The following is a 21,435-nucleotide window of genomic DNA, read 5'->3' on the forward strand; positions in this document are numbered from 1 at the left end:
TGCTGAAGGAGAACTTTAATGATCTCCGTGTCCGTTCCGATTCATTAACTTCTCTGTCAAAAGTCGATGTTAATTTTATGTTTTTCTCTCTCAACTCACTATTTAATTATCAGGAGGGCAGGATTCTTATTATTTTCAAAGGGCTGTCTTCGAGATTGGGGCAGTTTGACAAATATAAGGAGAAACATTGTATTGTGTGAGAGTTTCTTCTCATCTCCAAACCCAAATTGTACAGTGATAGCCATCCACACTGTAAATGCAATCACTTTGTTCATCCCCTCATTTAGTTACAGAAATAGGTAAAAATTCTTCTGATAAATGATGCTTTATTATTGTGATGTGACAGAGACCCGGAATTGTTGCAACACAGACTGACGGTCTCTTTATTTTCCAAAACTGTTATTTCATCATTTTTAGATTTGTGTTCTTCTTGGGGGCGTGGTAATAAAATCACCATATTTACAATGGAAATAGTTATTTAAATAAAGAAATGATGAACTGCAATATCACCATCAGAAATAATGGAGACAATACAATGAACATATTCAGCCAAACAAATATCCCGACACAGACAAAATGTCCATTTTAATATTAACCTATTGTAAATCTGGGAGTCCATTCTGTTGGGTGTGGAAGGTGGGACCTGGATCCAGTCGCCGCCTCCAGCAGGGAATCAACAGGCGGCGCCTGGAAAGCCGCCCCCTTCTGCCGGGTATTTAAATACCGCTCACCGGACCGGAATCCAACAGTCCGGGAGTTGGTTTGTTCACTGAGTTCCTGACACAACCATTTCCCCCAAATCACCAGAAGGATGAGGTCGGCGATTTGTCTCAGTTTGTTGCTGACTTTCTTATCCGGTGAGTAGTTATTTTTCATTTTCTAAGTCTCCCACAGTTACTGTCTCAGTTTTAGTCCATCTCTGTAATATTCCAGAGTCAAAAACCATTACACCAGGATTAATCCTCGGGTTTTTTGATCTATTTTTGCAGGTGTCCAGACGCAGGTTGTGTTGACTCAGCCAGAGGCAGAGACCGGGCGTCCCGGAGGCTCCCTGACACTGACCTGTAAAACCAGCGGCTTCGCTCTTAGCAGCTACAGCATGTACTGGATCCGACAGGTTCCAGGACAGGGGTTGGAGTGGCTGGTTCGCTACTATAGTTCATCCAGCAACAACTACGCCCCAGCAATTAAGGATCGATTTAGTGCGTCTAAAGACACTTCAACCAACATCTTCTCTTTGGAGATGACAAGGCTGAAGACCGAAGACACCGCCATCTATTACTGTGCAAGAGACCACAGCGAGAGGAACCAGGGATGGACCCGAACAAGAACAGCTCGAGAGGGAATTCAGCAACTTTCATCATAACCTGAAGGTCAGTATCTGTTTTAAATATAACACTAACGACAGTGATCAGAAGCAAAACACAAACTGCTTCTGACAAACCCAACTTAGTGAAAATTAAACATTAAACCAAGAAAACACACAGACATAACGGGCTGAGCTTTTCACTCTGTTTATATTTACTGTTAACAGTTTCAGCAATTACACACCTGGATATAATGCTCGTTTTAATATTTCTGATACTTGGAGGAGATGTTTTTAGATTGTGTTTTGTAAACTGTTGCATGAAGTGTAAATTACATCACGAATAATGGTCTATTTGAAGTGAATATTGAGCGGCAGTACTGAACAGAGAGTAAGTGCAGTTTTTGTGCGAGTGTCTGTCACTGTGATACAGCAGTGGGTCACAGTGCTGAGCACAGCGACATCCTCATACAAAAACCTCATGGAAAGAGATCGCTCAAATTGGTGATCAGCACCACAGCAGGATTTTCAAAGTAAAAGAGGCTTCAATGAAATAATGCGCAGAAGCAATATTAGTTTGTGAAAAGGTATAAAAATCTTCCCGTAAAATCTGTGTTGAACGATATGCTAAATCTACATAGAGGGTTTAAAAGCATTCCGATACCCTTTGTAAATATAATGACTTGGACAAGCTACAATATCTCACTCATTCGCTCATAGAAGAGGCAGAATCAGATTTTTGAGAGTAGTGAAATTAAATCTCTGTATTTTACAGTTAGCAGTCAGACTCAGTATTTGTCATGCTGTGTCTCACTGTGATAACTGGGGTGGCACAACAGTTACTGTCAATACAAAAACCCTCAGCACTAATTGACCGAGAGTGGGTCAGTGCTCTGTTTTGCAATCCAAAATTATTTGCAGTGCTGTATTATTTATGCCCAGCTCTGTACAAACAGCGAGAATCAAATGGAAAATTTATGATAACTATTCAATTATCATTTGGTGTTTTCAGTAACATGTTCATGTTATACCCGGTGAAATACAAAACATAAGAGTTATTTATGTCGAGCGAACGGTATCCACAAATACAATAATAATCTCATGAATATTAATTGACTTTGCTTTTCCTCAGGTTTGTGAATATTTAAAATAATGGCGGCTTTTCTGTCTATTTTTTGCAGGGCCAGTTATTGTATGATCCAGCCAAGCGAATGTGACACTGTGACTACTTTGACTACTGGGGACAAGGGACCATGGTGACGGTGACTGCAGGTAAGAACCATGCAATTATTTAGTAACTGTTTTACTTGAGCTTTTGTTTTATATTTTTTATCGATTTTATTAATTCATTCGTTCACTGAAATGTGGTTTGGCGGATTCTGTACTAAAAATCTGAACAATGTTTCATGTGATTCTGCTGAAAATGGGGGTTATAAAATTATACTGTTAATTGACAAGGCGATGCTGAGGGATTCAATCCTTGGTTGTTGTATTTTGGTCTTTATCTGCTGAGGACATTGTGTGGCTGGGTTACTTTAAAAGTTACTGTCTAACTTCTGTTAAACAGTTCGACGTTTCTGCAGTGTATAAACTCGGTGACATCTAGTGGCTGCGGGTTGTACCATCTGCTGCACACGCATTTGAAATCTAACCCAATATTTTAAAAATGTGTTAAAGATTCTGTATTAATTGAGTGATCATATTCCGCTTACTCGCAATGCCGGTGTGGTTCTGACATATTTCTGTTAATTTAATCATTGATTAGTTTGGTGATGAGCGGATTGGCTGGATTTAAATTTGAGATTTGCTGTCAATGTTACATTTGATTCTATTGAAAGCGTTTGGAGAATTGAGCTGCTTCTGCATTATGCGGGGTTCAGTGATATATTTTTTTTTCTGTTGAGGAGATTGTGGGTCTGGGTGACTTTGAATAAGTAAAATTTTTGAAATGGTTTGGCGATTCTGCATTATTTAATCTCGGTGACACAGCTGTTACACACTTTGTGATTGAATACAAACAGTCTTCGCGTCTGAAACTGCTTGACGCATGATTATATGCTGAAATCAGGCAGGCTTTATTCCATTGGCATTTTTGAAAATCATAATTGATAATTGCAGGTTAAACTAAATCACAGTTTACGCAGTTTGTTCAGAATATAGTTTGCCACTGCATTCACTATTTGGTTAACCTGCAATGTTAAATCTCAGTGATTGCTGCAGCTTTTACCATCCAAATGTTTAAATATGTTTGAAATATGATCCAATATGAATAAAATGTGGTAAAGTTTCCATATTAATGTGTTGGATATATTCTATCTCTTCACAATGCTATTGCTATTATTCCAGATTTCTGTTTTGTTTAATAATTCATACATTTGGTGACGAGCTGTTTTGCTGGATTCGATATTGAGATTTTCTTGCAATGTTACATTTTATTATGTTGAATGAATAATTGAGCTGCTTCTTCATGAAGCGGAATAATTCCCTCAGTGATGTGCTTTGGAGTGTTTATGTTCAGGAGATTCTGTGGTTCGGCCACTATGATAGTTTAAAATTTGCGAAGTGATTTGGTGTTTCCGCATTGTTTCTGCATTGTTTAAACTCGGCGGCACTGAGCGGTTACACGTTTTCTGGTTGAATGCAAAGAATCTCTGAGTTTGAAAGTCCTTGTAGTAGAAAACAGGCAGGTTTTGGAAAAAAATGAAATCAAGATATCACAACATTTTTATAAATTTTAACTAATGTTTAAATATTAAAATAAATCATGACTTACAAAGTTCACTTGGACACTAAGTCATTGCTGCAATCACAAACTTCTCATTAACCAATTTGATCATGAAATTAAGATAAATCAAACAATTATTGATCGGCAATATAACTCCATATTCACCAAAGATTTTTTTATGTTAATATCATTATTCATTAATCACCTCTAATAGTTCTGTTCGATTAAAATGACCAGAAAAGTTTCTGGGCTGGAAATATTTTGTGATAATTCCAGAAACTATTTCAATGATAACGTGCTGTTTCCATAGCAGCGCTCAATTCAACAAGATACTTTGCATTAGTCGTTATATCCCAGATTAAGTTCGCATTCACTGGAATACGGGTTTTGCAGAATAAGACGTTGCTTTTTGGCAATTTATGTATCCGATTATTACATTTTCTTTCTGTGCAGTCGCAATCAGATTATTCCTTCCAAGTAATTTGTAATTGGATACCGAGATAATTAATTACTAATCTCATCTCAAAATTTGTGAAATGGTTTGGTGTTTCTCAATTGTTTCTGTATTGTTTCAACTCTGTGAAACTGAGCGGTTACAGGTTTTCTGGCTAAATGAAAATAAAACTGCGTTTGAAAATTCTTGCAGGGATAAAGGAAAAAGGTTTCGGAAAAATAAAATAATTAGATGTTTGGGCTTTTATTCAAGTTAACTGATGCTTACATATTAAAATAAATCATGAATTACAATTCTTACAGAGACACTGTATCTCTGTTAGGGAGATTACACTACCCTGAATCTGTTATATTTGAGGTGCTCATTTTCAGAAAAAATACATTTTTGCCCAGTTTTCATGATTTGAGACAGACAGGGAGAGATAGTTAAAAGGCGAAGGGAGTTTTGAAATGAACATCAGGTTAATTTAAATTTTTTATTGACTTTTTTGCAGTTGTAATTTGACCTTAGATCAATTAGAATCAAACAGTTTGAATAAATTTGACAGAGCGAACAGAGTTTTCTGACAGGTGGAATTCGCTGACACTCATGCAATTGTTCACATTGTTCACATAATTGTGTTTGAATTGTAGTAAAGTGTCAACAGAAACTGGCTAGAGATGGACAAGTTAATGCTTGAAATTCAAAAAGATTAATTTAAATAAAAATATTATACTATTATAAATACTATAAAAATAATCTTATCTCTGCACTTGATAATAACATCATGTCTCCCATTACTGCTGAACACAGGATAGAATTATGGGAAGAATAAATGACAGAATAGAAGAATTGATTCTATCTGAACCTTATGTTTAATTCATATTAAATATTATAATGAAGAAAAAGTCTGGACTTACATTCTGCATCATGTTTTAGTGTTACAGAGGATTTGAATCAATTGTCCTCTTTGTGTTTGCACTGTTTAATTCAGATCTTCTTTAATTAAACAATGTGTTCAGTAATTAAGTTATATGGATGTTCTAAATTACTAAATCTTGGAAGCAGTATTATTGACTTCAAACTGCCAGGCCGTTACAGTCTATACATATTCAGCAGTATGCAATTTTAACACTTTTGCAGGTTATAATAAGACACTTGTAGTAAAAGTGAAAAAGTAAAATATTACAATGTGATTAGATTTAAGTAAATGAATGACAGATGTCTGAATGTTTCTGTTCAGTAATTTGAAATTATATTTAACATTGTCTAAGATTTAATTGTAACCTAATTATTTAACAATGTTGGAGGCAGAAGCACATTTTGAATGATTGAAAACCCATTTTATTACAGAGTACAAATGAGCTGACAGGAGAACTAACTAGTAATTAACAATAACTTAAAATATAATAATGCTGCTGATTAATTCAAAACAAACTACCTTGAATATTGTACAGGCGTGCAAAATACAATCCGTTTTAGAGAATATTCAATTGTATCGGAAATGTATTCAGAAACAAAACATTACTTTACTCAGCTGTGCTCACTCGATAAAGTGCTTTGCTTTGATTAATTTGTTGAGTACATTTAATTAAGAAATTAGATCTAATCAGGTAATGATTTTCAATCTAAATGTTTCTTGATTTGGTTACTTCTTGCTGTGTCACCGCATCTCTGTTAGGGACATTGAACTGTCCTGAATCTGTTATTTTTGATTGCTCATTTTCGGCGAAATTACATTTTTACATAGTTTTCGAGAAGTGAGACAGAGGAATAATTAACAGTCGAAAGGTGTTTTGAAATGAATATCAGTTTAATTTAAAATAGGTTATTAATTTTCTGTTGTTGTAAGTTGGCCATTGATCAATTAGAATCCAACAGTTTGAATGAAATTGACAGATTGAACAGATCTATCTGCTGGGCACTCGATTGTTGCACCGTTTATGTCTGTTCTGTTTCTGTGCGCGTGGTCACTGTGTTGGGGCCAGGAAACACACACACACACACACACGCACACACACACATGCACACATGCACTATCCCTCCCACATTCCCGTACTCTCACTTCGTCTCACAACTCATTCACATGCTCCCTCTCTCATACGAACACTTCCACACGCATTCTCTCACGCAGGCACATATTTCTCTCTCTTTCACACGCTTACTCCCTTACACATTATCTCACATACGCACAATCTTGCTCTCAAACACTGTCTCTCACAAAGACTCTCTCTCTCACACGCCCACAGTCTTTCCGTCTCTCACACACGAACACACATGTATACACAATGTATCTCTCTGAAACACTCCACCTATCACAGACACGTTTTCTCTCAATCGTTATTTCACTCACACACACTCACACATCCACTCTGTCTAATTTTCACACTTTTTCTCGCTCACACCTCCACACCTCCCCGCCCCTCCACACACGCACACACACTTTGAAGAACAGAGACACTCTCACACACATAAAGAATATCTCTTCAAACACACACTCTCTCTCTCACACACACACATTTGCGATATCACATATCCTTTCTCTACGCACACTCTCTCCTCTTGCACACACAGACCACTGTCTCACACACGTGCAAAAGCACTCATGTGTCTGACACACTCTCACCCACATAAACCACACACAACGTCTCTCTCTCACACACAAAAACTCTTTCTCTCTGTCACAGACACACACGCTCACACACACACACACACTCAAAAATATTGCTTCTATCGCCCACACACATTGTACACATCTTTCTCACTCACACGCAATCCCATGCACACTTTCACACACTCATGAACCTACTATTTTGCTTTCAAATAGGCACTCCCTCTCGCACACACTGTCTTTCACATGAACACAACACTCTCTCCCACACACAGACCCTCCTTCTCAAGCACACGCACTCTCTTTCACAGACACCCTGTATCTCATATAGACACACTTCTTTTCACATAAACACACACTCAATCACACACAGAAGTACTCTCTCATACAGACTCCCCACACACATTCTCCCCGCTCCTCCACACACACACTTTCAAGGTGAGACACACTATCACACACAAAGAATAACTCTTCAAACACATGCTCTCTCACACACACACATTATCTCACACACCCTTTCTCGCACACACACTCTCCCCTCTTGCACGCACAGCCCACTGTCTTACACACGTGCAAACGTAGTCTATCACACACAGGCACCCTCCCACACATTCACTCTCTCTCTCTCTCACACACACACACCCAAACACCCTCTCACACACTTTCCATCTCACATACGTCAGAGTGTCTGTCCTTGACATCATAGAATAGAATCATAGGATCCTACAGTACAGAAGGAGGCCATTCAGCCCATCGAGTCTGCACCAACAGCAATCCCGATCCCCATAACCACATGTATTTACCCTAACTAGTCACCCTGACGCTAAGGGGCAATTTAGCACGGCTAATCCACCGAACCCGCACATCTTTGGACTGTGGGAGGAAACAGGAGCACCCGAATGAAACCCAAATAGACATGGGGGGAACTTGCAAACTCCACACAGACAGTGACCCAAGTCGGGAATCCAACTCTGAGGCAGCAGCGCTAATCACTGTGCCACCGTGCCACCATCCCCCCGCCCCCCCACTTACTCACTCGCATTCACTCACTCACCCTCATTCACTCACGCTCACACCCTCATTCACTCACCAGCACTCACTCACTCACACCCACTCACCCTCACACATCCTCACTCACTCATCCCCATTCACTCACTGTCACTCAGTTACCCACACTCACGCGCCATCACTCACTCAACCTCACTCACTAACCCTCAGTCACTCACTCAGAGCCTCAGTCACTCACCAACACTCATAGTCACCTTCATTCACTCATCCCACTAACCCACCCTCACTCACCCAGTCTCACTCACTCTCACTCACTCACCCTACTTACCCACCCTCACTTACTCAGTCTCACTCACTCTCACTCACTCACGCTACTTACCCACCCTCACTTATCCAGTCTCACTCACTCTCACTCACCCTCACTCACCCCACTTACCCACCTTCACTCATCCTGTCTCAATCACTCTCACTCACTCACCGCATTTACCCTCCCTCACTTATCCAGTCTCACTCCCTCTCACTCGCCCTCACTCACTCTCCCCACTTACCCACCCTCGCTTACCCAGACTCACCCCCACACACTCAAGCTCAATCACCCTCTCTCTCTCACGTATGCCACCTGACCCATTCAAACTCACTGAGACTCACGCACCTACATTCACTCACACACCCTCACATATTCACCATCACTCAAGGTCACCCACCCTAACTCACAGATCCTCAATCACTCATCCTCACTCAAACACCTTCACTCACTCACCTTCACTCATCCACCCATCCGCATTTATTCTCCCTCACACACTCTCACACCACCCTCAATAACACACCCTGACTCACTCACTCTCTCACCCTCACTTACTAAGTCACATTCACTCCTCACCCTCATTCACTCGCTCTCACTCACCCACCTTCACTAACCTTCACGCATCCTCACTCGCTCACCCTCATTCATTCATTCTCTCTTACCGATACTCACTCACCCACCTTCACTCACACATTCAGCCACCTTCACTCACCCACCCTCTCTCACACACCCTCATTTACTCACGTTCTCTCACCCTCACCCACACTTACTCACTCACACTCAATCACTCACACTCAATCACTCACCCTCACTTACCCACCTTCCATCACTCACACACCATCACTCATCCACTTTCACTCCTTCAATCGCTCACCCTCACGCACTCACATTCTCTCACTCACACTCGCTAAACCTGTGTGTGGAGGTCTGTAACGAGAGAGAAGAAAGATCTCAAGCGGCAGTTTGGTGTTCAAATGTGGGAGCTGCCCTGCGAATGTGGAGAGCTGGGGGGAATCCCTGGGGGCTCAGGGCCAAGGACAATGGGAAAGAGCCGGGGAGAACAGGAGGCGTGGTAAAGGGCAGAGAGCTGGGGCGGGCGGGGGGGGGGGGGGGGGGCACAGAGTCTGGGGAAAGGGCCGAGAGCCGGGGGAAAGGGCAGAGAGCCAGGAGAAAGGGCAGAGAGCCAGGAGAAATGGGAAAGAGCGCCAATGGAAAGGGCAGGGAGCCAGGTGAAAGGGCAGAGAAACAGGAGAAAAGGCAGCGAGATGGAGGAAATGGCAGGGAGATCAGGGAAAGAGGAGAGAGCCAGGATAAAGGGCAGGGAGGCCGGGGAAAGGACAGAGAGCCGACGAAAAGTGCAAAAGAGCCCTGGGGAAAGGGCAGAGAGTCAGGGGGAAAAACAGAGAGTCAGGGGGGAAGGGCAGAGAGCCGGGGGAAAGGACAGAGAGCCAGGGGAAAGGGGAAAGAGAATAGTGAGCAGGGACAGAGGGCAGAGAGCCGGGGGAAAGGGTAGGGTGCTGAGGGAAAGGGCAGAGAGCCGGGGGAGAGGGCACAGAGCTGGAGGGAAGTGTCGAGAGCCAGGTGGAAGTGTAGAGAGCCGGGTGAAAGGGGAAAGGAGCCACAGGGAATGGCAGAGAGCCAGGGGAAAGGGGAAAGAGAATAGTGAGCAGGGACACCGGGCAGAGAGCCGGGGGAAAGGGTAGGGTGCTGAGGGAAAGGGCAGAGAGCCGGGGGAGAGGGCACAGAGCTGGAGGGAAGTGTCGAGAGCCAGGTGGAAGTGTAGAGAGCCAGGGGAAAGGAGCCACAGGGAATGGCAGAGAGCCAGGGGAAAGGGCAGAGAGCCAGGGAAAATGGGCAGAGAGTGGGTGATCGACGGGCGGAGTGAGGAGGTGCAAAATAGAGCTAGCACCACAACCAGTTCATCTGCAATCTCAGTGAACTATGGAGGAGACTTCAGGGTCCGAATGGTCAACTCTTGCTATTAATGTACGACCCTTAAATTAGTCAATGTTGCAATTATTTGAATTTGTAATCACATTTCCAGTTTCCTGGTCATTCAGTAAGTATTCATTCCGAAGGTATTTCTGAACGAAAGTCACTAATCTTCGTTTTGTGGAGTGAGAGTTGGAGAGAGGAAGGGGCTTCAGTCAGTTTGAACACAGGCAATATCCAAAAATTACAATGTGGAGATGCCGGCGTTAGGTTGGGGTGGGCACAGTAAGGAGTCTCACAACACCAGGTTAAAGTACAACAGGATTATTTGGAATTGCGAACTTTTGGAGCTCTTTCATCAGGTGAGTGGCTGATATGAATGAAGAGACAACTTCTTCATCACAACGTGCTGTTGTTTGAGAAATAGGTAGTGCCTGAAATAATGGAGAAAGTCTTTACTCTTCTCTGTTAATCCAATGAATGGTATGTCATTACGATGACCTCAAAATGTTTTTGTCTTTCCAATCTGATAGAGGTGGTGACAGTGATGTGAGTTTCTACAAAAATGGCGATTCCCAACTGATAGGAGTAACAGCAACTCAAAGGTGTGCGTAGGTTTTAATCGGGAAATATTAACTTAAGTTCATAATTCTAGTCAAATCGTGACGTTGAAACATAGAAAATAGAAGCAGGAGGAGGCCATTCGGCCCTTTGACCCTGCTCCACCATTCACTTTGATCATGGCTCAATAATATCCTGACCCCGCCTACTACCCATATCCACTGATCCCTTTAGCCCCAAGAGCTATACCTAATATAGAAACATACTTGTATAAATATGTTTGATTAATTAATAAACGCAGGTAATAGTCTAACTTGTTTAATCGACTATTCTTTCCCAGCGACACCGTCTCCGCCCACTCTCTACAGCCTCGTCTCTTCCTGTCAGCAACACAACTCCGCTGGCTCCATCACCTACGGCTGTTTGGCGATGGACTACTCTCCAGATGTCTCCAAACTGACCTGGAAGAAAAATGGGCAGCTGATCGACACTGGATTTAAGAATTATCCATCAGTGAGAAACGCAAAGGGAACCTACACCTTGAGCAGCCAGTTAACCATCACCCAGTCAGAGGGAGAGTGCAGCAAAATCAAGTGTGAGGTTCGACACAGCGACTCAGTCAAGAGCATTGGAATGCAATGTAAGTGTTGTGGAACCTGGGCAAGACAGGAACGCTCTGATTGAACTGTATAAGGCTTTAGTTATAACTGATATGTAGCACTCTGAAAAATTGAATTATGCAAAATCCAGGTAAGTGCCTACTGACTGAAAAGTTGCTCAGAACCAAAGAACAACAGAAATGTTACTGTGCAGAATGAGGCCATTTAGCCCATCATGTCTGTGCTGGCCAAAAGGGAGAACAAATAAACTAGCCTGACAAAGTAAGCCTATTTTCCAGCCCTTGCGCCGTAGCCGTGCAGGTTAAAGCACTTGAGATGCAGAACCAGATGCCTTTTAAATGACCATGCTCCCTGGTAATTGAGCCCTCCACTTGGGGAATGAATTATTTCTGCCTACGTCCCTTATTATTTTGTGAACCACAATTATGTCACGCCTCAGCCTCCTCTTTTCCTAAAGAGAACAAACCCTGCCTATCCAATCTCGCCTCATGGCGGGAATTTTCAGTCCCTGGCAACATTCTTGTAAACCTCATCTCTCTCCAGAGTCATTACGTTATTCCTGCAACGTGGTGACCAGAACTGTACAGCAAACTCCAAACGTGGCCTAACTCGGTTTTAAGCAGCTCCATCATTGTATCACTGTTTTTGCATTCAATATCTCACATAATAGAGGAACTAATCCGATATGCTTTCTTGATCAACTTTTCCAGCTGCCCTACCATCTACCAGGACCTGTGGACGTGCTCTCTAAGGTCTTGCATTTCCTCAATCCCTTTTAACATTCCAGTTTATTGCCTTGCTTTGTTTTCCCTCCCCAAATGCATTGTGTGGCACTTTTGACGGTTGAATTCCATTCGCCATTTCCCTGCCAATTCAACCAAACCATGGATATAATTCTCAAATCGGCAGCTATGGTGCTAAAATAAAATAACTAAATTTAATTGATGTCAATTGAATCTTCAAGTAACGTCTGAACATTTGTTTGTTGAAGGCCCACTCCGTCTGCCCCCAACCGTTATCCTCACCGTGAGTTCCAGTGAAGAAATCACCAGCAGAAAATTTGCAACCATCGTCTGTTCAATCATCGATTTCCAGCCAAAGTCAATGACGGTGAAGTGGCTGAAGAATGGACAACCCATGGATTCAGGAATTGTCACCTCTCCCGCCTGTGAAGTGAACGGGAACTTCTCGGCCAGCAGTCGGCTGACAGTCTCCGCTCAGGAATGGTTCAGCAAAGTAGTCTATACCTGCCAGGTCACTCATCAAGGATTCACCCAGAGTCAGAACATCAGCGGATCTCTGGGTAAGAGACTCAAACCGACGATAAAATATACCATTCCGCTGTTAATCGGAATTAGGGGTCTATTAAAGTTAGTACAAAGATAGAACAACTTCTAATTTGCTGTCATGTCGTTTGCTGCATTAGGACAGTGCCCCATTCAGAATTTCATCACAACAGCAATTTTTGTTATTCCTTCATGAGATGTGCATTTATTTCCCATCCCTCAGGGCACTTAAGTGTCAACCACATTGCTGTGGATCTGGAGTCACATGCATGCCAGGCCAGATAAAGACAGCAGATTTACTTTTCTAAAGGGCATTCGTGAACCAGGTGGGTTTTTACAACAATGGCTTCATGATGATCATTTGACTTTTAATGATAGATTTTTACTAAATTCAAATTTCACCATTTGCAGTGGTGAGATTCGAATCTGTATCCCCAGAGTCGTGCCCTGGGTTACAAGACCATTGGTAACACCACCATGCCACTGTCTCCCCTTGAAGTAGTGTTCCCTTCAATTTTGAAGTAACATAGTAAGCGAGGTGGTCTTGATGTCAGGTTTTTCCTGAGACAGCTGGTAAGATTTGGAGAGACAGTCGGTGTCGGACTGTTTCACAGGTCGCAGCATAGGGGTAAAATATTGGGAAGTGCATCCACCCTACTTATAAACTAACTGCCAGTACTTGGTTCCTGAGTTCAGGAATGGTATATTTGTTGGGGAATACTGCAATGTTGATTCATGAGAATGATACCGCTGCTAAAATACTTGAACAAAAAGAGAATAATTTCACTTGGCAGGCTGGTTTTCCATCCTCCAGAGAGGTTGAAAGGTGATAGTTAGAGGTTGATATATCGAAGGCAACTTCGTCTCCTTCAGGCTGAAGACTGCTGTCTTGCTTCTGAAGAGGGAACTAGGGTTGATTTTCATTTGTCATTCACAGATCCTCCCCAGTGCCCTGATACCACAGTGACCATACAGCCACCACCAATAGAACAGGTCTTACTGGAGGCAACAGTGACCTTAACCTGCATCATTTCTAATGCTCCCTATGGAGTCAACGTGTCCTGGATCCGAGACAGGAAGTATTTGAAATCAGAGATTGCCGAAAAGCCAGGAGCGGATCCTGACAGCGTGGTCAGCAACTTAAACATCTCGACACAAGCCTGGCTGAGTGCGGCTGTGTTTGACTGCGTGGTGAGCCATCAGGATCTGCCGACTCCTTTAAGAAAATCCATCCACAAGGAAACAGGTGAGCTGAGAGATTGAAGCAATAAATGCGTCACTATATCTATTTCCAGTGTAAGTGTACTGGTCAATATTCAGTATTCAGTGCATTAATGGTGTCCCCTGAGTGGAAACTCTACTAACTAAAAACTGGGGGTTGTAGATATTTTTACGGGGAAATTTGATGTGTTGATGAATGAAAAGTGAACTGAAGGCGATGTTATTGGGTTTAGATCGAATAACGAAGGAGGAGCCTGATGTGGAGCATAAAAACCAGAAAACCAAAAATAAAGCCGATCAGTTGGGCCTGAATAGCCTGATTCTGTGCTGTAAAATTTCTGAAACTTCCCAGTCCAGCCACCTGAGTTATTTGAGAAAATAATTGTGTTCACCTCTGCTCCAAACTGGAAGTCAAAAATGGAAACATTGAAAATCGAAACGAAGCACATTTTTCTGATATCGAGCCAGCAGTTTTATTGTCTCCAGAATTCTCCAGTTTATTGACATTTATTGTACATTTTCTGCAGATCCAAATCCGCGGGAACCGTTCGTCTCTGTCCTCTTGCCCTCGGCAGAAGAAGTCTCCGCTCAGAGATTCGTCTCCCTCAGCTGCTTAGTGAGACGTTTCTCCCCTCGAGAGATCTTCGTCAAGTGGACCGTCAACGACAAGCCGGTGAATCCTGGGAACTACAGGAACACCGAGGTGGTGGCGGAGAGCGGGAATAGTTCCTTCTTCATGTACAGCCTGTTATCCATTGCAGCAGAGGAATGGTCCAGCGGCGCTTCTTACTCCTGTGTGGTGGGACATGAAGCCATCCCCTTGAAGATCATCAACAGAACAGTTGACAAATCCAGCGGTAAACCCAGTTTTGTGAACATTTCCCTTGCACTGATGGACACCGTTAATTCATGTCAATGAGAATCACTCGGTTACATTAAAAACTTCAATAAAAAGAATAAAATCTTTTTCCTCCAACGATAAATGAAATACCCAATTGCTTAATTGATTGGTTTTCAAAGTTACTTCCACCATGTATCTTTGGTTTGGTTTGAGTCAGGTATTTTCACGTCTCGGGCCCAAGCCTTGTTGAACCAGTGCACCCAGCTCAGATACACCCTGGGTTAGAGACAGAGCACATTCATTACAGTATTCAGCAACATATCTTCACCGACTTTCCTCCCACTGAGGAGAAATCTGACAATTTCAACATTTCTGACAAACAAACACAATGTAGATCTCGGTGTTCCTGCTTCTCTCATTGTCCATGCCTTTACCATTGATGTCATATTTAAGCTGCTGCACCACACCCACTGGGAACTGGAGTGAGGGTCACACAGAAACATGGAGCAACAATCCCATCAGAGAGAGGGGAGAGTGAAATTGTTAACATACCAGATTCCTACTCACCCAACAAAGAGAGGGGAGAGCCGTAGCTAACCCATGTACCATCACTTCCTCAATGAAACGAGGAGGAATGTCATTATTTAATCCACTCACCTCCACCTCGTCACTGGTTAGTACCATCAGGCACATTGCTTCACCGGGTAGAGAGAGGGAAATTATGAGCTCACTCTCCTCCCTCTTCGCAAGTAACGTGTTTGGACGGGACCATCTCTCGACTAGAAGAACCCAGTTGCCAACAGTACAAATTAGCTTCTGGTTTATTTGCTGCAGAGTTTGAAGTATCATTATCTTAATCAATGTGATGCATATATACTTATGCAACATAATTTTAAAATGTTTCTGCACTCTTGTTCCTGTTAGTCATGTCCTGGCATTGATTTCCCACAATGCAAATTGAAACAAATGATTGAATCCTCCCCGGTTTTTACTGTTCTGTCCCTGATGTTTCTGAGATGCATCAATGAATGATTTCATTCGTTCTCCTGATATCACCGTGCCACTCACATAAACTACATTCATACAGCAAAACATTGAAAATATGCTCCATTATTCGTATTGTTTGGATCATTTTCAGTTAATGATTGCGGTGAAACTTGGAGCAACAGCTAAAAAATACACACACCGACAATACTCCACAAAACTGTCACAATTATAAATACACACATAAGCGCACACACACACACACACTCACACTCACACACATACACACACACACACACATCGACACAAATGCACAACTACACACACAAATACACATACTCACACATATGCACACAAATACAGAAAGACACATACATATACAGAAATAGGGACAGGCACATTCAAATACAGACACAGAAACACACAAATACACAACAGATACACTTTCACACACCATAGGTACACTCAATACTTGCACAGACGAACACACGTGCAGAGAAACAAGAATGCACACACAAATGCACTCATGGGCAAAACATGCACAAACAGAAATACACACTTACACAAATACACCCACACAAAAATACACCCATACACAAACACATCCGTACACAAATATACATAGGGACACACCCATTCTCTCTCTCTCTCTCTCACACACACACACACACGCATACACACGCACACATACACACACACACACATACGAACACATGGACACGCGCCCTTGTACAAACAGACACTAAAACAACAACATACACACACATAATCAAATATGTACAAACGCACACATGTACACATGAAACACACAAGTACATACACATACACATACGTGAGTAGGTACAGACCCAAACACAAACACATACATGCATAGACACAATACAGACAGATACACACGCATGCAGACCCACATAAATACACAAGCACATCCTTAGACTCAAATAAATACATATATTAGCACACGTTCACGCTGATAGGAATATAGATATAAAGACACACAATGTTATACACATTCACAAACATATATGGAAATACATGTAAACAAATCACCAGACTGCATATAGAAGAACAGACAGCAAAACATTTACACACAAACATGTAGACGCAAACATTAACATGCTCATAGAACAGAACACCATAGCACACATTACTACACATCGAAACACAAATATACATCAACGCACCGTTATAAAGAATGTCAACACGTGTAATACATACACTGACATGTTAACAGGCGTGCACACAGACGCACACAGAAAGGGAAACAGTAAGTAGTCACCTGATGAAGGGACAACGCTCCGAAAGCTCGTGCAACCAAATAAACCTGTTGGACTTTAACCTGGTGTTGTGAGACTACTTACTGTGCCGACCCCAGTCCAACGCCGACAACTCCACAGAAAGGGAAACAAACATTATTAGAGTGACAGAAATTAACACAGAGCAATAGGCATAAACACATGTGCACGCATTAAGAGTGGCATTAATATATATTCATAGACTTCACACAATAATAGAGTCATATATACACAATGACAAAAGAATAAAATATGCGCACAGATGCAGACACACAACTACACAAATCAACAATCACTGGCAAATGAACGCGTACATTAACACTCATAAACACATATTAACTCAGAGCCAAAGATTAATGCAGAGCACGAGATGCTCATGCACACGCACACAAATGCAAAATCTTCAATACAAACGGTAGGCAAATGATGAAAGTAAAATTTAAACGTGACTTTTTAATGGAGATATCCACAGATTTATTATCCCAATGTACAATGAACAGATAAACACGCTGAGAAACTGAATTAAGCTCACGATCTACTAAACATTTCCACCATAAAGAAGCACAGATCGGAAATTACATCCCAACTCTTAAACAACAACATTCACAGTTTACAGATCAGTAACCATCTGTGAAAACAATCATTGATCAGTGAACGTTCCTCGATATCAGTCATAATATTCTTCAATAAGGGATAGTTCCGAATTGTTAAAAAATCAACTGATTTTCAAGAAAACATCTTCAGTGCTTTCTGACATGGACTGTCTAAGGAATGTCAATAAAGATCAGGTGTGAAAATAGTTACGGAAATAGGTTACTGAGTGTCCTGAGCTTAAGAGTCGGTATACATTGAAAATTAAGTTCAAGAATAAATGAACAGTTTGAAAAGGAGAACGGGGAAAATAAAGATAACAATAAGATTACCTGGATAAATAAAGTAATCTAATTTCATATCCTGGTCTCCGTCCCCTAGACTCCACCGACCGCATCTGGATTGAAGACAATGATGATGATAACAGTAACATCTGGACAACGGCTTCCACATTCATTGTCCTGTTCTTCCTGAGCATTTTCTACAGCACTGCGGTCACTCTGGTGAAGGTGAGATGATTGAATGCACTCACATATCAAACTGACAGAATGGATTTGAAAAATCTCTCAATGTTCCACTGATTAAAAACTTTAACTTTAATGTCCTGCATCATAAACATCTGCTTCATTATTGTATCTTTCTTTTACAGATCAAGTGATGGGTTGAATTTTGGATGCTGCAGATTTCCCTCAGCTGATTATTATGATCTCCGTATGACACAAATACAATATCTGCTCTTGGTGACTCTATCAGTAAAATTCTCTCAGTTTATCATTCTGAATCTGTAACTGAGACAATCATAGACGGTATTTCAGTTTTCAGAGTGAAAAGTACGAGGCATTTTTTGTTATAATGTAATTGTGGTTAATAGTTTCCCCATAGTTTAAATATCATGTATAAATAAGAAACTTTTCTCATTCCTTATCCATATTTGTTAATTCCTCTTTCTATTCAGGTCCTGTTTTCTCTTTCTGGTGTATGTAACAGATGTACAAATATTGACGGATTCCCTGTGCATGTGTTGTGTTCTCAATGTGAAGCTCGATCGTTAAATTCACTTTTCTAACTTTAAAAAATAATGTCGCTGTAATATATTCTCTGAATTTTTAAAATAAATATTGAATGAAAATTTAACCATCTCTGGCTTGGCTTAATTCCGTTTTCCAAAGCCCATCAACTCCGCCCCATATTCCATATTATACGGTTTCCCCTCTTTCCCAGACATGTCTGTTCCCCAGTCCTGTGCGGGATGTGTTTGAACTCAAGGCCGTTCAGTGAGAGTCACTGCGCCACCCAGTGGCCAATCCGTATAAAGACACCTTCATCTCTGCCTTTTTATGATAAAATCCAGAGACAGAGCGAGTGAAGAATGAGAAGAACCTCGGTGATTTCACTCATAAACTGGTCTGTCACTGACCGAGTTTCAGGTAATTCTAAAAAGCAAAGGCTCTGTTTCATCAGAGGCCGATGCAGGACAGTGTGTGGCAGAAGATAGTTTCCTTTACACTGCCCCTTAAAAAAACTATCAGTGTCGCTGCAGCGTGGGTTAACAGTGTGAATCTCTCTATATTTCGTCCGATGAAATACTTACAAGGCAGACATGCTACAAGCTAGATAGAGAACACATACAGAGCAGAGGTGCAAACCATGAGGTGAAACCAAGAGACTGAGGTGCATTTCACATAAGCACATAATAGATTACAAATTTCCAAATTAAGGCGAGTGCTATGGGATAATTTGAGATGACCAATACTGTATTTAACTACAGACGATATAAAACTCACGTGGCAGATATCTCTGTGTAAGGACGGAACATTTATTTAAAACAAAAACAGAACTATCAGCTGCTTGGAGATGACCAAAAGGGCTAAATAGCTCTGGAACCGAGCGGCAGGATCTTTCCGATGCATCTAACGTGTACCATCAATAACAGATCAATTATAGATTTTCGTACCGATCGTTCCGACCTCATATTAGTTTAAGAATCAATTACGTTCAGTAAACATACATCAATAATAATTCCTGACAAGTTGCTCAGCCAATCGCATTTTACAATACAGCATAATGATATCTCCTTCATCCATTTAAATCGGAGGCTGACTCATCTGTAATCAGTATCTGGGAGAATCAGGAAGGTGAGATAGAGTCATAGAGTCACAGAGGTATAAGCATGCAAACAGGCCCTTCGGCCCAACATGTCCATGCCGCCCTTTTTAACGACATACAGAGATACCTGCCTCATGAGTTTTACATTAAATTAAAACATAATTGGCCATCTCAAATTACCCCACAACAGAGCAGGTGAGGATAACCGATGATCCAAAGGGAAACTTACTGAGATGCTGCTTTCCAACAGGAAGTGGATCCTGAAACTGTCGGAACATCTACTGGAGTTCAGGAAAGATACCTGCGCTGCAATGAATGTGATAATCCTGACAGCCTTAGGATGGAGTCAATCTTTATTTGGTGTAGATTTATTCACAGAGTGAAACATTACAGGTGTATACCTCCTAACTCCAGGCACCGTCACTAACTGTCCCTTTATAGATCCAATCAATAACCTCCATGTAGTTCACCTTAATCGATACAATTAACACCCACAGTCAGAGCATCAAGAAAAGCTCCAATCAGTGTGACTGCCCGAGTGTCCCAGCAGCTCCGATGACCAAGTGACTCCCATCCACACATTAGCTTTTATTAACAGGGGTTGGAGTTTAAGAGCCGTGGGGTTATGCTGCAACTGTACAGGACCTTGGTGAGACCACATTTGGAATATTGTGTGCAGTTCTGGTCACCTCACTATAAGAAGGATGTGGAAGCGCTGGAAAGAGTGCAGAGGAAATTTACCAGGATGCTGCCTGGTTTGGAGGGTAGGTCTTATGAGGAAAGGTTGAGGGAGCTAGGGCTGTTCTCTCTGGAGCGGAGGAGGCTGAGGGGAGACTTAATAGAGGTTTATAAAATGATGAAGGGGATAGATAGAGTGAACGTTCAAAGACTATTTCCTCGGGTGGATGGAGCTATTACAAGGGGGCATAACTATAGGGTTCGTGGTGGGAGATACAGGAAGGATATCAGAGGTAGGTTCTTTACGCAGAGAGTGGTTGGGGTGTGGAATGGACTGCCTGCAGTGATAGTGGAGTCAGACACTTTAGGAACATTTAAGCGGTTATTGGATAGGCACATGGAGCACACCAGGATGATAGGGAGTGGGATAGCTTGATCTTGGTTTCGGATAAAGCTCGGCACAACATCGTCGGCCGAAAGGCCTGTTCTGTGCTGTAGTGTTCTATATGTTCACACACAGGGTGGGTGAAAGGCCTCTCCCCAGTGTGAACTCGCCAATGGCTCAGTCGCTTGGATGATGTTCGAAACCTCCTTGTGCAGTGAGAGCAGCAGAACGGTCTCTCCCCAGTATGAATGCACTGGTGGATCTTCAGGTCGGCAGAGTTTCTGAAACAACTCCCACAATCAGAGCATTTAAAGGTTTTCTCATTGGTGGGGAGTGCACTGGTGTCTCAGCAGATTGGATAACTGAGTGAATCCCTTCCTACACTCAGAGTAGGGGAATGGCCTCTCTCCAGTGTGAATGCGCTGGTGTATCAGCAGGGTTGATGAGTCATTGAGTCCCTTCCCACACTCAGAACAAGTGAACGGTTTCTCCCCAGTGTGAACTTGCTGGTATATCAGCAGAATGGAGGAATTACTGAATCTCTTCCC

At 42.0% G+C, this 21,435-nt stretch overlaps 1 pseudogene across 1 annotated transcript; it reads left to right on the forward strand.

Annotated features, from left to right (window-relative positions):
* Positions 1 to 744: 744 nt before the first annotated feature.
* On the forward strand, positions 745 to 18,856 carry LOC144483249 (Ig heavy chain C region, membrane-bound form-like; annotated as a pseudogene). Its single transcript, XR_013495982.1, has 9 exons — positions 745 to 857; positions 990 to 1,298; positions 2,510 to 2,578; positions 11,221 to 11,520; positions 12,492 to 12,803; positions 13,724 to 14,032; positions 14,535 to 14,864; positions 18,100 to 18,227; positions 18,368 to 18,856. The product of XR_013495982.1 is annotated as an Ig heavy chain C region, membrane-bound form-like (transcript).
* The last annotated feature ends 2,579 nt before the right edge of the window (positions 18,857 to 21,435 follow it).

This window comes from Mustelus asterias, unplaced genomic scaffold, assembly GCF_964213995.1.
Source record: "Mustelus asterias unplaced genomic scaffold, sMusAst1.hap1.1 HAP1_SCAFFOLD_50, whole genome shotgun sequence".
NCBI classification, from domain to species: Eukaryota; Metazoa; Chordata; class Chondrichthyes; order Carcharhiniformes; family Triakidae; genus Mustelus; species Mustelus asterias.